Source organism: Rhea pennata, chromosome 24 (genome assembly GCF_028389875.1).
Source record: "Rhea pennata isolate bPtePen1 chromosome 24, bPtePen1.pri, whole genome shotgun sequence".
Taxonomy (NCBI): Eukaryota; Metazoa; Chordata; class Aves; order Rheiformes; family Rheidae; genus Rhea; species Rhea pennata.
Window position 1 is genome coordinate 1,348,138 of NC_084686.1, and position 15,255 is coordinate 1,363,392.

The window sequence follows — 15,255 nt, forward strand, 5'->3', positions numbered from 1 at the left end:
TAACAAGCCTAAGTGCTTCCAGTCAGCTGCTCTTAGAAGTTCCCCGTCTCAAAATTTTCCCTCATTTCTCTTCCCTCCACCTTCCCTGAGCAAGGTCTTTCCACTGCCGCTGAACAGCTCCCAGCACTTATGTGGCCATGCACAAGGCAGCAATGCCATCGTGCTCCAAATGGGGAGACACCTGCTACGTAAAAGGCACCTTCCAAGTCCACTATACTAAATATATATATTTATATATTTGTTTAATTGAACACATCCAGATAAGGAAAGGAATCTTTTCCAGATGGCCTGATACAGCAGGGGAGAAAAAAGCAACTCTCAGGCACTGCAATACCGTGCTAGAGCAAGAGGCTGAGGAAGAAAAGCCTCCTCTCATTGGCAGAAAGGAAAAGTACGGAAGCCAACAAGTGCTGCAGACCCTCTGTGCCTGCAGGCAGGCACCTTTCCTCAGCAAATACTGCATTTACAGCGCTTCTGCTCAATCAGATCTCAGCACTGATTTAATAAGTACCCTCCCTGCTCCATACCAAAAAGCCTAAGCGCAAGACAGCACCTATAATATGCCAAACTAATTCAAGATTTGTGGGCTAGCTTAACACCCAGCAAGTTTTCTGGTTCAGAGATGGCACTTTCCCTGGGAAAAGAACCACTTCAACAAGTGTTCTCCTAGGGGCTTTGCTAAAGCATAATGTACAACAATTCTGTCAAGGAAGAGTGCAGAATCATGCAACGATCAGGGGAAGGGCATGCAAAGCATCACTGCGGTAGAAATGCTAATGATGCACCATCAGAAAGACTCGGCACGACAGCCCAAAGCCCAATTAGAGAGATCAACTTGCAACAGATGCAGCATTCACTAGGGATGAGGCCAAGTGCTTCACATACAGGGACGTGCCGTGTCAATGGACAGAACCCCACAATGGCACACAATATGAAATGCAAGCTCACTATTTGGAAAGGATACAGGAAGCTAGTAAACAGGATACATAGTACATTAAGACTAATAAACTCATAGCAAATGCTGCTATCGCTAGCAGAGAGGGAGAGGGAGATGTTGGCAGGAAATAATTTATGGATTCTTCCAGTCTTTATTCTATCAACGAGGATGTCCCAATTCCACAGACACAAACATTAATATGGCACAGTAATCCTGCTGCAAAACGTAATGCTGCTCAAACTTACTCACTACTGCAAATCTGACAGTCTCCTCACCAAAACCAACACGCTTCCAAGAACGAAAAGCTCTAAAGTACCAAAAATGCCTCAGGCATTTGCTACCTTTGAACTGGACACCTGTTCCAAGAATAAAAGTGCTTTTTGCAAGATACCTCCAAATGACAGCAAAGAATTGTCATCAACATACTGTCACTACTTAACATTGCTGGGTTTGTCACTTGTTAGCACTGTAAATTCAAGCATGCCATCCAATATTCCTTAAACCATTCCTACCCTTCTGCACTCTTAGTCATTTCTGATCTTATATAAACATTATTGAAAAAAGAATCACACTGGAAACCTGTAAAGATTAAAACCATACGTAAGTCCCATCTTTCTTCCTTGCACAAGATACTACTAGTGAAAGTCAGCAGTTGACACAAGCTCACTCTGCAGTATTTGCACCAAATGCAGCCCCAACGCACCAAAACTGAGAACCACTAGCAGTCCTGGCCCTCCAAGTGACCTTACGTGGTGGCGGTAGTGCAAAGCCTGGGGTGCAAAGGCAAGGGCGCAAAGGTACTGAAGCCTCAAGGTGATGGTAGGAATTCTTCAGAGAGAGATGTGAAGCAAGAAGCAAGTCCAAATGAAGAAAACTCATTCCAGTCTCAAACTGTTCACAAGTCCTTGAACAAGCTAGTTTCAGTTCTGCAGCCAGCTGAAGCCTGTAATATTCTCTTTTAGCTCCAACCTCCAAGAGGAATGCCAAATGATGCTCTAATAGGCATGGCACTGTTCATGAGAAAGGATCTTTAAGGGAACAATCTAAAGCACGTGAAAATTAAGCCTCGTATTTCATGAGATAAAGTCTTTGCCAGGAGAAAAACTGCTTTGCATGCAAGCAGAACATAACAGAATCTCGAAAAAGCACTAAACACAATAAGCTGTTTCTTCTGTTTAAAACCCTTAATTCAGCACATAGGAATAATTCCAGACTTTTAGGTCACTGAGCATGCTTACTACTGCAGGAAGAGCAGAAACTGTAAGGCGGCCAGGTCTAGTGCTCAGAATTAGCAGCTGCTGGCAGGAACAGAGTTAGAGCTGAGACACCAGGTGAAATGGCAAAATCAGACCCCACTCCATAAAATTGCCAAGCATTAACCGGCAGTGATTAACAGGGTGACAAATTGTTGATGTCATGTTCTAGGCTAGCAGTGTTCTGGGCTGGAGCTCACCCGCTGCTGCAGAGCAGCTACGCGAGCTGCACATGTTTCCATTAGCTAAAGCTTTGGTAAATCCACACTGTATTTTTAAGGACAATGCTCAACAGTGGACTGGAAAAGTTGAAGATTCAGAGCGGGCTCGGAAAACTTTCTCACTGCACTCTTTTCACCTAGGATTTTCCCAGTAGGAACAAGCTTTTGTAAAGCTTAAACCAATATATACATATATATTGTCACCAGACAATACTGTATGCTTTACACACTGTACCATAAAACTCCACACCCAACACACACAATACCTGAAGCAGCAAAGGAACGTAAACACCAACCAGAAGATGACATCTTATAAAGGCTCTTATTCTAAGTTCAATCAAAATGAGTAGCCCTTGAGCAAACCTAAATCCATTTTCAAAAGATATAAAAAAGAGAGACGTGTCATTTCTGAAGGAGTTTCTTCAAAACTTACTCATTCAAGTCAAATGCCTCCAGCAATAGATAAAAACATAAAAGTCTCCTGAAAATGTCTGAGGAAACTCCCTTGTGCTCCGGTTTCAGAAAATTCAGAGCTTCCTCAAGAACGTGCAAGGGTGGAACTAGGAAATTCCCTCTGTGCTTCCCACTGAAGGGAAAGTGCAGGGAAATTCATGGGTGGAGGGGAAGCTTGGGTTGCATTTGGGGCTTGGGGAAGGGATGCTGTTTGCTTTGCCTTTTTTCCAGAGGGAAGGAGGGGTTTTGAGGCCTTCCAAAACACACCACATCGGTTTCTCCATTCCTGCATTTCCCAGCTGGCTAATATTCTCCCTCCACAGTAAAGATGATTCAGGATTTCTGTACAAAAAAGGCTGCCTTAAGTCCTCTGGTCACATCAGCCAGACTGACTTCATCTAAAACCTGGCTGCAAGGAAACAACTGCAATGAATTCTGCTCTGCTAAGTGCACATTGCCCTTCCTTTTGGAAAGCAAGCCCTGTCTAAACGTAGCCTACCAGGAGAGAACTCTGCTGACAGGAGTTCAACAGTTTGCCCAAGGCAATAAAGCAAGCACCACAAGCGTAGTACTGAATCTTGACCCCACGGAGGATGAATTTTGAAGGGTCATTCCTTGGGATGCTAACTCCCTGCCACAAGCTCAGTCAAGAGCAATCTGCAAGTCAGCAGGCAGCCTAGACCTCAAACACAACCCACAGCTTCTCCGCACCAAGGTGACTTTGCTTTTCACCTTGCATGAATCAAGTCCTGATGAGCTGAGGGACAGCAGTTCATGACTGCGAGTGAGCCTCACCTCCCTGCATGGCACAGCTCAGGAGGCAGACACCAGCCCTACAACTGGGCAGTGCCCTCCTCCTCGTCGGTTTTGCTCAGTGCTCCAAGCTCTTTGCAGGCTATCCAGCCCTCAAATCAGAGCTCAAACTCCACCTTCATAATGAGTGTCTGTACTTCTCAGGAGCTCCATAATAAAAATGTTTAAGTGGGTGGTTAACCAATTGCTCCATGAAGCATTTCTTTAGATCCCTGGCTATTTCGTTGGTGCTTTCTTCTCGATCTTCTAATTACACCATTTTAGAGCAGACTGATTTCAACTCTTGTTAGTTTACTCCGCTCAGAGTCGCCGCACTGGCCTGATACAGCACTAAAGGACAGTCACATTCTGACTACAGGAAAGAGTGAAGGTTTTGCATCAACAACCTTCGCTTCAGGGAGGTGTGTCGGGAGAGGCTCAAGCTTCTCAGTCACTCGGGCATTTGTCAAAGCTCTCTTCAGCTGAAGGAGACAGGAAAACAGCACGTTAGCAGGTGGACTAGCAAGCAGCATCTATGCAGCACATGGCAGCACACTTAATATACATCAGCACAACACACAGGTTCACTGGGGTCACTGTCCAAATGGACTAGGAGCCACAGAAATTCCTGTTAGACTAATCAACACCCTCTACTTTGAGAGAGGAACCAGCACCTGTATCTCTATAGATGATGCACTGCATCTCTGCTGTCGGAGGTGGGCCACAAGGGGAAAGCCAGCGTGTCGTGGCTGGACAGAGGGAGAGGAGTCGTGGTGCTGCTGCCTGTGCGCTTTTGGTAACAGTTCTTCCGGCTAACAGCAACTTGCTGCTCTGGCCACAAAAGCATCTCACCCCAATAACAAACATCAGAAAAAGTACAGGCATGTAGGCTTCTTGCTCCAACTGGAGGGAACACTGACGTTTACGGCACCACTAGAACTACAGGTCAGCAGTATTATTTATGCAGAAAGAATCAGTTTCTGGGTAGCATCATGAAACACCCCAAAACCTACCCCTGAAAAGAAGTGCATTCCCTCATGCCGACAAATACCATATAAAATATGGAGAGGAGGGAGTAAGGCTAAACTTCATTAAATAAAGCACAGATCAGGCTACAATTAGAAGTGGAAGACGACAATAATCTAGTTTCTTAAACAATGAAGTACTAAAACAAAATGAGTCTGAAAAAGTAACTATTCTTTTATCAAAAATTAATGAAGCTTACAGGCTGTGGGGATGTATGCCAAGCCTGGAGCATACATGCTGCTACCAATCAACAAAATGTTCCCACCATTTCAAAAACATTTTTTTTTCCCCTTTTTGGATCCCACTAAAACTTACCCTAGTAATTTGAGGAACAAATCATTATTTGGAAGGCAAGTTAAGTTCATAAAGCAACAGTTTGTAAAGAGAAGGTAAAGAAATGTTTAAACTGACGAAACTCACTCAAGTCACTGCGGAGGTCTTGCTCTTCAAAGCCAGAAGGCTTGTCCGTTTAGTTTCCATGTTCCCCCCCTCCGCCAATGCACTTCAGCTGAACACTGCTCTGTATTTTTTGGATTTTAATGCTGTGCTGAATACGTGCATTTGCCAGGCAAAAGCCTAATCAAAAGCAGTGGAAATTTCAATCACAGAGCAGTATGAAAGCAGAGTGGGCAGCTAAGTAACAAAAGGAGGGGCAGTAAAAGCTGGAAGCCCCACAAAAGGCACACTTCGTTATCACTGATACCAATAAGGGGTATTATTTCCTATTTTGCATTCAGAAATGAGATTTTAAAGTCTGGTAGGCATCTGTCCAGCAGGCTTTTACATAACAGAGGGCCATCAAGGTTCACCTCCCATCCTGTTCACCATCACCAGATGCCAGAGCTTCCCACACCATCTCTTAGCTTGGTCAGGAAAGAGAAGAGAGCGAGAGGCAGGCAAACCCACACTCTGAAGGGAGCATGTGCTCGTCAGCAGAGTTTACAGCTAGCCTCTGCACGTCATCGCGCTGATACAGGATGCCTTCGTACCGTTGCAGCTGTTTGCAGAGAATTATGACAACAGAGCAACAGAAAAAACATAACAGAGGATCTCTCTATCTACCTATAGATCCCCACACCGAGTCCTGCAGCCCTTAATTTAAGCTAATTGCTATGTATGTGATTTCCCACTGAGACACAGTCAGGTAGAAGTAGACCCAGAACCTGTTGTAAGGACAGAGTGTGCAGTCAGGTGTCAACCTTACACACGACTGGATTCACGGTGGTGCAAGAGACATAAAGGGCTTAATCAAGTAGTAGCTTTATAGTGTTTCTGAAGAACTAGTTCCTCCCGTGTTCTGTTGCCCTAGGAGCTAAGGACATTTTTGACTGTATTTCATAAATGCCACTGCACAGTAACTAAAGAGACAGTACTGAGGCTACAATTTAATTCTTAGTCACATGATGCCTTCAGTTCTCATTATAGGGAGAGTGAAAAATATTTTTGAAGGCAGTTAAATCTCCATCTTAAGTATACTCCTTGTTAAAGAGCTTACTGTGATATTACTGGCTTGGACAAACTCTTGCTTTTCCTTCCCAAAACCTCAAGTCATTGTTATTAAGGAAAAATCCGGGGGGGGGGAGGCTCTCTCTTGACCTGTCTTCCAAAAGCGGATCATGGCTCTACCTGTTAGTTTGCTTCCACCTTCCCACCCTTTATTTCAGGGCAATGAGTCTATGGGGACACTCTAACTTGGAGATGATCTGTGATAATAAAGACCAGGACTACATATAGCTTTCAGTCTGAAACAACTGCTCAAAGACTGTGTTCAAAGCAAGTCTTAAAAAGGAAATGGAGCAGGGATCTGAGTGACTCTTTAAATCATAAAATATAAAGCACAAACGAAAGTAATTGCTTGGAAAAACTTTTCAATATAGCCTGAAAGCAGAGAAACAAGAAGTTAGCATTTTGTCACTTAATCTTATGTTTCCTTGGCTTTGATTTAGTGGCTGAATCCCAAATATTAAAAACTCATTTGGCAACCAAAAGCTTCATAATTTAAGGCAGAATATGGCTAACATGCATTGCATTCATTGATGTATCCACACACTCAGTCTGTGCAACAGGAGACTTTAGACAAAGACAGGACTACTCAATAGGTTATGCCCTTTCCACTGAACATCATGCTGAAAACTGACCTTATAGTATGCACGGGAAGACTATTTTTAGAGCTATTTTTTGCAAAGAAAGAATTTAGCATATCTTCCTCAATTTTAGCAGAACTTGCCATCCAGGGTTAGAATTTAACTGTAGAACGGATTCAAGCTTTTAAGATTTTGCAATTACTTTTTTTTTTCTTTTTTAGTAAAAGTCAGAAAAGGAGAAAACTACTATTGCTACTGTTTTGGCCTTTCACACAGTGAAAGGCAGTGTTTTATTGATGTATTTTACTAATAAATGGGCATCTTCTCAGTGGTACACTGTGCTGTAAAATTGGCCCCCACTCAGTGCACTGGTGGTGCTTGAATGTCCTGGTCTCAGAACAGGCTGCTGCTCATGGAAGAGGACCACGTCCCTCCAACAGCCGGAGGGAAGCTAACCTCCCAGGGTGCTCTTCTGTTCCATCAACAGCTTGCTCTCTTCAAGGAGGACTCGGATAATGGTACTGCCAAGTTTCCTGCCATTTGCTGCTTTAATGGACTGAAGTGCCAAAACTCCAGACAAAGACAATTCATCAGCTGAAGAGTGTGTCTGGTTTATAAAGGAAGCCAAAAGATCATACCCAGGGTGAGAGTCTCTGAAAGGAGGCAAGAAATATTGGTGTGGGAGATAATACTTACTTGTAGGAATAAAAACTTATATAGACATCCTGTTTATCAGTTGAGTGTGGCAAATATTCATGTAAACTTCCTTGAAACAATACTGTCCTGCCAGCATCAAGGAAAATATATTTATGCTGGCAGTTCAGGACAAAGCAGACAAAAGTGGGAGAGAGGTCTGGCAGACAGGAAGAAGGAAGGAGGCTCGGTGAAACGTGGGCTGGGAGTACATTTCCCATTCCAGCAGGGAGATGACAGCCATCACACTCTTCATTTAAGTGCTTCAGGATTCAGTGGGCTACTCTGTGCCAGAAGCACAACAGCACCTTTCCAGAAGGCAGATATTCTCCACCAGAGCTACTATGAGAGAGAAATATGATTGAGGATGGTGGCAGAGGGAATGGCCACTTATTAAAAAGTTGCTCGCAAACAACATTTCTTCAGAAAATACTTAAATACTATATAGGCTTTTCAATTCAGTCCTCATTTTGGGTATTTATTTTTGAACCTTTGGATCAATGGTCTTTGCCTGTACGTAAGGGAAACACTGCTTTTAGAATGCTTTTGTGCCACACACACGTTTTGAGATGTTGTAACATCTCAAAAATCAAGAACATACCAAAAACACATACCTGTCGTATCCTCAGCATACTGAAGATCAGCAACGAAGAACAGCTTGCCAGTGCCCACAACACTTGGCACCGACATAGAGGAGACTGTACTGTATACATCTCTGTCTGAAATCAGTAGTTTCAAAAGGGATAGACATTAAAATGGCAATTAGCTCTCACCTGGCTACCTTTCCTCACTGGCCAATCTTCCATTGACTTCAGTGGTAATGGAAACATGCCAATATCCTGCATCAGCTTGCAAGAAATAAATGCTTTATGAAAGACTTCCCAAAACTAAGTTTACAGTCATGCACAAATCTAACCAGGGAAGCTACACATCTACTGAGAATGAACATGATCTTGAAAAGTATAAAAAAGAAGGAAACAAAAGGTAGAAATCAGTAGTCAGCTTTCAATGGAGAGAAGTCACAAATAAGTAAACATTTCCTTTTTCATCTGTGTAATGAACAAAACAAAAGCTGAAGACCCTGTCCTGGGCTAACATCTATTCATGCCACACACTTGTTTAGATCTAATTATAACTCTGATTAAAATGCCCTGCCTGGGCAATTATTCTAGAAAGGAACCACCTTTTCCATTTCAGTTCAGTTGTTTCTATAGTGGTGTAAGTTAAATTAGGAAAAGAAAACATGCTTCTTTCAGAATGCCACCACATGGTCAGCCTAATCAGTAATAGTTAGAAAAGTATAATTGTGCCAGTAAGCGTTCCCATAAGTCAGCAATTGATCTCCTCAGTATAACAAGAGGCAACAGATGGCACTGACGAATTGACTGCATTGAAAAAAAAATTCAACAAGCTTATTTAGGAAAAACATTTCCTAGCATTCTTCTGAGGAGTCCCACTCCAAATCCCTCCTGGAAAACCCTGAACAAACATTCACTACATATGCTTTTACTGTTGGGCAATATATCCATGTAACTTGGTTCCTCTATTATTCCAGGAGGCACCTGGAGTAGCACAAAAGAACGAGAAGCTGTCATCATGTGGCTCTTTGGACTAATAAATGAATGAGCTTGGAAAAGGTCAATCTAAAGGCAAAGAAAAGTAATGTAGCATTCAGAGACAGGGTAGGATCAGCACCCAAACTGGAGTTAAGCACTGCTTACAGACAGATACACAGCAGTTCACAACAAACCTACCTCACTAGAACAGCAGTCCAGTGAAGCCTGATGTACATGGAGCTACTTGGGAGTCCAGGCTGTTATCCTCCTGCATGTCACTAAGTTAGCAGAGCACAACCACCAGATGGATGATTTTTGCAGCTAATAAAGGCTAATCCAAGTATCAGTGTTAGATCATGTTACCTAACACCGCTGCACACGACTGCACGCTGCCAAGTTAAATACAGCCTCTTCCCTTCTGCCCCCTGCCCCTTCTTTGCTGCAAGCGGGATGGCAAGCATCAAGTTGCAACCTACCAAGAGGGTTGAAGCTCAGCTTATGGGGACTGTTCACTCTTTCCAGGTGACTTGCATGATACTATATGGCCCACTGTGGTCATATATCCCTTTCAACAGGCTAGGTTCCACCCTTGCCTTTTTTCCTCCACATCACAGTTGTTTAGTCAAAAGAGAATCCTAGGCTGGATAAGCTAGCAAACACATTTAGAAGATGATGTGTGTATTAGTTACATACAGAAGCACTTAACTGGCATATGGGCACGAGAATGTGAGAAAAAAACAAAGCTTGAACCCTAGGCTACTGTGGGTCACCTCCCATTTCAGGAGCTCAATTTGATAGATGTTACTCTACAGCAGCTCTGCATTTTTGAGTGGACAGTGATGGCATAGGCACATTTCTTTCAGGCAACCTGTCATCACAAGTCTGCTGGTACATTTAGGTCACTAGAAGTGATCTCTCTAGATGCAAATAGGCAATTTGTGCAATTTTAGTCAAAATAAAGTGTTCTGCAGAAAAGATGCACTCCTGATGGTGACATTCTAGCTAGATAGATAATAGTATCCTTTTTATTGAACAAAATGAAATTTATTCTGACAAGCTCATGGGCAAAATAGAAGCATCTACTCCACAGAATTAACTACCTAACTAAAAGTGATGTAGCAGATAAAACTAGGCCATTTTGCAGCAAAATTGGTGGCTTTTGGAGGTAGTATAAATGCAAATATTGGCAGCAACTGAGGGCAGGAAACTGTGGACCAAAATGCGTATCGAAAAGTTGCATTTGCTCAGGAAGGAAGTTATCACCTTGTCCACATCCCTCTTCAGAATGAATGCAGTTACTTGTATCTTGCACAAGGTGAAGAAAATGCTGGTGGTGTTTTATGACCAAATCCTTTCGGTCTGTTGCAATGTTAATACCCTATTTGTGTGAATGCTGTACTCTGCTATGACTTTTCCTTATCCCTAAGGGAATGGAAGGGAGATTTCAATGACAGACGCACAAAAACAACATTCATATCTACAGTGCAACATACTGGCTAAGCCAGGTTAAGAAAAATCTCATCGTTTCAGTGTGCATACAACAGCCTACAAACTTTGTTAGAACCTTTACAGCTAGAGGAAGTTTTTCCACAATGCACTGTAGGTGCCCAGTCTTTACCTGTGCCGACAACCAAAGCACTCATTCCTTGTTTTCCAGACTAGTACTAACTACACAAACAATTGCAGCTTCTCTTTCCAAAAAGAAAGGATGGCTTTACCTAGGATATTTCCACCGGTCATTCCACTTACCCACACATGCCAGAGCTTGCATACTAAACTGTCATGCTTGGTCAGTACACAGTAGCAAATCCTCCCACCAGAAAGAGATGATGTGAAAAGCAAACTTGGTAGTAAAGCTTTTTCCAGGTAATGAAAATAACTCCCTGGATATAATATTACATTCTGGAAGAATATTGCCTCTTGTGGTCACTAGGAATCTCGACATACTTTGCAGAAGTACTAAGCAGATCTCAACTCACATTACTACTTCTCCTCAAATGCCCAGTATCGGACAACAGTAGATATCTTTGGTAGGTATAAAGCACTTTCTGAACCAGTCCTTTTAGTGACTTTAGCTACAAAATATGTACAAGAGTGAATGCCCCCCTTAAACGCATTGCTTCAACAGCACGAGCTTCTGTGTCAAAAGGCAACTTAATTCTAAATGCACACTGTTCCCCCCCCCCCATTCTAAAAGATGAAAGGAATGACATTCAGCCAGGCTTGGTTAGAAATAAGCAAGCAACAAGCAAGTCTGATCAGCTTGCTGAAACAGGCTTCCAGAAATTGTATTCCCCTTCAGTTGTCACAGTTACTGCACATCGTAGGTCAGAAGCTGAGCAGTTCCACAGAGCTCTTCCTCATCATTTCATGACTCTGGGTAAAAGTAGGAAGCTACAGAGAGATTTTAACTTATCTTCACTGGCTACTGAAGATGCTAATATAAACCACATTACAGGCTTTGTTGAATAGCATTATGGACATTAAGATCCCAGAGAAAGGCAAGAGAAATATAACTTTGTGCTTACTTGATTTAGTTGAACTTCACAGCAATTTGACTAGAACTGCAGAGTAGAACTCTGTATTAAAAGTCAGCTTAAGCATAAGGCAAAAAAACCCAAAAACAAAAACCGTATGCAAAAACTAAGCAAAAGCCCCTCTCCCCACCTCTGCTGGATCACTCCACGTCAACTCTTACTCAACTTCTTTACATCTTGCTTTTGCCTCAAGATCTTTGTAATGAGAGTTTTTCTTCTGTAAGAGACTGAGAGCTCCCAGACCAGCACATGCTTTAATCAGTTCATAGAACTGAATTTTCAAATTAGGCCAATATCTGGTCAAATCTAATCTGAGTTGCAGGTGTAAAACACATCATACAGACATTTAATTGGAAAGCAGCTTTTGCTTGTAGCATTAGCACTGGCCTTACATTAATTATAGGCAGATCTACAGAGGCAATGCAAATACTGTGCGGGTTTGTTATAGCGAAAGAAAGGAACATTCAGAAATGAATAGTACTATGTTTCAGCCTTATGATCTGCTGACAGTCCACAGTGTTACCTCCATGGGTTCTATGCAAATGAAAAGCAAATCTGGGCACTTAACACACAAAGACTGCATTTGTTAATTAAAATGGTTTTTGAATGAGCTTAGTTAAGCTAGTGTAGAACTAGAGGTACATTTAAACTGATTTAAACTGGTTAAATAATCAAATGTGATGTGTAAAAGCATATCCTGGTCAAGTAAGCATAACCTATTTTGTGGACAAGGCACAAATCCAATCACTCTGAGAAGCAGATATGAACACAGCATTTTTGCCTAGGCCCAGCCAGATTCCTGTCCACACTGTAGTTTGGCCCCCCTGACAACCTGCATGTAAGAAAAGCTGAGAAATGAAACAAATCCTAAGAAGAAAACTTGCTCAGCCTAGTCCCCTTTCAATACAGGTTATCTTTTATTTCAGGGCTCTACACTCAAACTATTTTCTTAATTGCCCTCCACCCATGGAGTAATCAAGCAGCTGGACTTTTGCCTAAAACCATACAGTGATCAGGGTTGGCCCATGCCTGTGCAACACCGGCGGCCATCCGGGCATGCCTCTGACCTAATCATTTTAAATCAAGGAGAAGCAAGGAAAGGTCTGGGAAAAATCAGGTGACAACACAGGATGTTCTTGTCTATCTGCTGTATTTCCCACACACGGAGAGAAGTGCACATCACTGCACGTAGGAGGGGAAACAAAGCAGCTTGCATGTGTTCAGCTCTGCATCTCAGCAGCAGCGGAAAACGCTGAGCATCTGGGGCGGGCTGGGGGGAAGACAGAGAAGGGGCGGAGGGCTGCAAGGACGTCACTGGGGTGCATAGATCCTGCGGGAGGCCAGGTTGCCTGGAAACAGAGCAGGCAAGAATAAGAGGAAAAGCCATTACTGAGAAGAAAGTTGAAATGCCTTTCACAAGCAGAGTTCAATTCCATGCCCTAACACAGGGACACTGTGTGGAGCTTAATCAGAAAAGACAACACCATCCAATGCTGCAGCAGTTGTTTGAGGTTTGTTCCAAAATGTGCATTTGTGACTCTGGTGAAGTGTTTCCAATCCTGTCACATTTATTTAATGTAAAAGTATTTAGCAAACTCAAACATGCATTAGGTATTTTTTCTGATTTCACATCTTCCAACAACTTAAAGAAGCACTGATGCTGCATTACAGCTCAGCACAAGACTGAGTCCCCACATCCACTACAAATAAAGTCAGACTGTAAGCAGGTAAGACCAAATGCATTTCAGTTAAGCTCACAAGGCAATTATACACAAGTGTTAGCACAGTTATTTTATTCGCAAAGATGGCAGAGAGGAGGAGACCACAGTGGATTCATTTAGCTTATCAGTGTGACACATCCGTGAGATCCCCAGCAATGTCCAACATAATACCACAGGCTATAACAATATTAAAAAAACTAGACCGTTTTCGAGAATATGAGTAAAAAGTGCTGTTACTAGGAGCTGGAGTCTCCAGAACTTGCAGGAATTACACCCTGAATGACTCAAAAGTTTCTGCTGGCACTGGGTTGAAGATACACGACTCCTAATCTTCCATCGAATGTTGTTATGGTTTTTTTCCCCCAATTGCAGCTCTTTAAATTGCCTCTACTTCACTGACAGATATGCTTGAATACCCCAGTAAAGGAATATGAAGGTAAGAATCCAGAGAGAAGAATTTATTGGATCACCTATGACTTAGAGCAATTTCACCTATGCCTTAAAACAATTATCTTTTTCTTTTGGACATTTTCATATGCTAACATCTTCCAAGTTTACTTCCTCCATCCCCTTTCCCCCCACTTCCACCCAGTCAAACCCCTCTTATAATCACCTGCAGTGGCCAAGATGAATAAAACAGGGAGTAAGTTCTAGACAAGCTCTCCAAAGCAGGAGCTGTGGCTACAGCGTAGACAGTGCCCAGTCCAGTGGTACAGCCAGCTAGTCAACTTCGAGGTTGCACTGCAGCCTAAACATTTAATAAAACAAGATTTAATTTACCAATGCCTTCAATACCCATTTGCCTAGAGCATGACAAGAGATTTTTGTTGTACGTAATAGCTGACTACCATTCTGACATCTGACTTTTAACAGCTTTATGAGATCTCCATTTTAAAATTTTAAGTGGCTTTTACTTCAATTGTCAAAGTGCCCATATTATTAAAACTAAAAAGCCTAAAAGCCTAACTGTGCCAGATCAGTGAAGCTTTGTTAATAAATATTGCACTGTATCTTGTAAAAGTACCAGGGCAAACTTCAGCTGTAACTGATTTATTGTTACATTACCCAGAAGCGAGTGACAGTTGGAGCAGTATCCACACCAACTAATGCGTCCAGTTCATTTCAGCTGTCAAGGTCAGCACCAGCTTGTAAGATCACCTATATCATAATGAACACGTTTCTTATATTGCTAATGTTCTTGCTGCAGTCAGCAGAGCTGGAGGGAATAATACAAGACTGTTACTCGTTGACAGTACGTTAGAGCAACACTAGACTCTTGGACAGAGTTGCTTAGCAGCACAGTTTTGGAAACGTAGTCACATGCAGGAAGAAATCTGTCACAGCAGGCTGCGTATCAAGAATGCCGTACAGCCGTGGCCACCAGCGTCCCTGCTGAGTAACTGAGCTGTGCCTGCTGCAATGTAGAGATTTCACTTGAGAAAAGACAGACCTACAAAGCCTGCTGTCCAGGTTTTTAGGGAAGGACTCGTCTCAAATACTGACAGAAAGTCTTCACAGAACTGCTAGGATACTGGAAGAGGCAGATTTTAAAACTTCTGTTGAAAGTTCTCCTGGATAGGCATTTTGCTCTAATTCAGTCATGACCTAAAAAATGACGGAAATGACAAGGTAAAACAGTAAATTTAAGCTACACAGCTTTTAAAAAAAAAAAGAGAGATTTGATTGCAAGTGAGCAGTAAAGTAAGTTAGATGGTGTGTAAGAAGCACAGTGCTAAGACACAACCCACATCTGCTTTTCAATTTTTTTTATGCTTATAATGCAAAGATCATCACTGAGGTCTACAAGCTTTCATGGAAAAGACAGACTACCCTAACTCAGCTCATGTGAGAGACTTGTAACGAACCACCAGCACTGATGCATACTAACTAGTTTCTGATGGTTTTTAATGGCAAAAGCCACATGCATGCAATGAGAGCAGTTCTGGTTTAGCTCACAAATTTTCCAAACAGCTCAAGAAATG

At 42.4% G+C, this 15,255-nt stretch overlaps 1 protein-coding gene across 10 annotated transcripts in view; it reads right to left on the minus strand.

Annotated features, from left to right (window-relative positions):
• SIK3 (SIK family kinase 3) overlaps positions 1 to 15,255 on the minus strand; it is a 104,201-nt gene that overhangs the window by 50,162 nt on the left and 38,784 nt on the right. For 4 of the 10 annotated variants that reach the window (XM_062594463.1, XM_062594460.1, XM_062594462.1 and 1 more), the window contains exon 1: positions 5,103 to 5,154. The exons of 5 other annotated variants lie outside the window; for them this stretch is intronic. The gene's annotated coding sequence lies outside the window, so the exon portion shown is untranslated. Of the gene's footprint in view, positions 1 to 5,102; positions 5,155 to 13,886; positions 13,949 to 15,255 lie in introns of those variants that run through there. One more of the 10 variants, XM_062594466.1, reaches the window with a different exon arrangement.